A 2515-nucleotide genomic window follows, 5' to 3' on the forward strand; every position below is an offset into this window, starting at 1 on the left:
TGAGTTTGGGTGTTAAGTAGCAGCTCCTTACCAGAGACATAATGTACAAATATTTCCTTCCAGCCTGTGAGTTGTCGGTTCATCTTCTTAATGGTGTTTCTGGAAGCACAGCCATTTTTAATTTTGATGAAGCCCAATTTATCAGTGTTTTCTTTTGTGGATCTTGCTTTTGGTGACATGTCAAAGAACTCTTTGGCTAATCCAAGGTCGTGAAAACTCTCACCAGCTTTCTTTTCAAAGGCTGGTGCTCTGAGCTCTCAAAATCAGGTCTGGGATCTGCTTTAGAACTCATGTTTCCTGCATTTCATTGCATTCCCCAATCACCTGATGCTTTCTCCACCTCTGACAAATGTTCCCAGCTGCCCACTGCACGTGGCTAACTCCTGCTCCCAGCTCCGCATGGCCCCCAGTTAGGTCCCAAGGGCAGTGCCCATGCTGGTTCTGCCTTCTCCATCTCACCCACTGAACACAGCCTTCTTGAGCACCAAGCCCCAGAATGCTGGGCCCACGGTTTCAGCTCTGGCACCCGGCCCGCTGCCTAGCAGGCAACAAACATGCATGAGACACACAAACGAGCTTAAAACCTTTCAGAAAATCCCAGACACATCTGATAAAAATAGCCAAACAATGTCCAAGAAGTGTCACCCCTGAAGGCAACAATGAGAACTCCCCAAATCCAACAGCAAGGAAAGAGTGGTTATGTAATCCTGAGATATCCTCAGGGTGTCCTTTTTTAAAACAACTAAAAACAAGTTTTTTAAGACTCTGTGAAAGTGTGAGGAAAGGCTTATTAATGTGATTTCACAAAAACTCATCTATGATTCCGTGTTCAGACAAGTGTTTTCTAAAGTGGCAGGAAGCACCTCCAAGCATTTACGGTGACTGGCTCCAGGCATCCTGATACTTACTTCCCTTTCTCCTTTACACTTCCCTGTGATGCTGAAAATCTAAAACCAAAATAAAACAATCCCATATGGGTGCCAGTTCGGGTTCTGTCTGCTCTACTCCAATCAAGCTCCTGGCTCATGGCCTGTGAAAAGCAGCCCATGTGTTTGGATCCCCACACCCACATGGGAGACCCAAATGAAGTTTGTGGTTCCTGGCTTCGACCTGACCCAACGCTCCCCATTGCGGCCACCTGGAGAGTGAACCAGAGGATGAAAGAGCTCTCACTCACTCTGTGTGTCTCTCCCTCTCTTTGTGACTCTTTCAAAATAAATAAATATTTCTTTAAAAAATAAAATAAAATAATTCTGTCAAAGAGAAGAGTGATTTTCTTAGATGCCCTAAGATCCTGACTGGTTTTGGAAGAATAATTTCACATTCGGTCCTAGCCTTGGTATGGGAGATCCTGACTGCTCTAATTTGCTCTGGACAAAACACATGACTACAGCAGACTCTCAAGGCCCCCTCCTGCAGATTCTGGGCCTGCAAATTCTGGACGCATGCAGAGCCTGTGCACCTCACAAGGGAAGGCTCCACAGGGCTGCTCCCTGCCTGCAGCTGGACACCTGCACTCACCAGGTATCTGGGCAGGGAAGTGCTGATCTGCAGTCTTGGCAAAGCAGGGATGACTTCCATGGTACAGCCACTGGTCTTTATTCCTGGGAGGTGGTCCAGCAGGCAGTCACTGACAACACCAAAGATGGTGGTGTGGTAACCTGGGACACAGGAAAACAGAGACGTCACAATTCCCAGCAAAGCCCCATGCCCCGCGTCCACCTTCGTGTCCACTGCTGAAGTCCCCAACCAGCAAGGGCAACCCTGCAGAAGACCTGGGTCTTGGTGCTGGCTCCATCACCTGCCAGTCCCTGTCCACAGCCTCAACATCCCTCGGGCTCCTCCTTTGTGGTGGGGGTTACAACAGCACCTGTACTCCCATCCCACCAGGCTGACTGGGCCCAAATGGAGAAGCTCCTGTAAGCCATCAATCTCTGCACAACCCGTAGTCAGCATCTCAGCCCGGACTCAATTGCTTTTCAGATTTATCCATCTCCACAGTGAGGATGATGGTTAATATTCCTTTCCAGGATATAATGCAATTTAATGAGTATTTGAAAAATGCTTCAGAATCTGAAAGACGAAAGTTCAAGAGCCAATCATTATTATTGCAGCGGCTGCGTGACAGGGCGAACTGGCTGTGTGTGTGTGAGCACTGCTGTTTAAGATGAGCAATTTTCCACTGGTGAGATAAGCACTTGAAACTATTTAAGCAAAGCTGTAGAATGGCTTTTGAAATTTAGCTAATTATTGTCAACAGCATTTACTGTGCAACAAAATGAAACCACACCCAGTGGCTCGAGGTCAGGTGACAACCTGCCTACACGCGTGAGCCTGGGGTGTGCTCAGTGGAGAAGCCAGCATGGCTTTCAAGGGCTCCTGGGGCCCCAGCAGCCTCCTCGGTCCTCCTGTGGTTCCTGCTGGCTGGGAGCTCTCTCTCAACACCACTCCAGCTCACCCTCCCTCAGAGGGTGGGCTTGTCAAAACACTCCTGCAATGGGCAAAATACTATTCT

This window comes from Lepus europaeus, assembly GCF_033115175.1.
Source record: "Lepus europaeus isolate LE1 chromosome 21 unlocalized genomic scaffold, mLepTim1.pri SUPER_21_unloc_1, whole genome shotgun sequence".
NCBI lineage: Eukaryota > Metazoa > Chordata > Mammalia > Lagomorpha > Leporidae > Lepus > Lepus europaeus.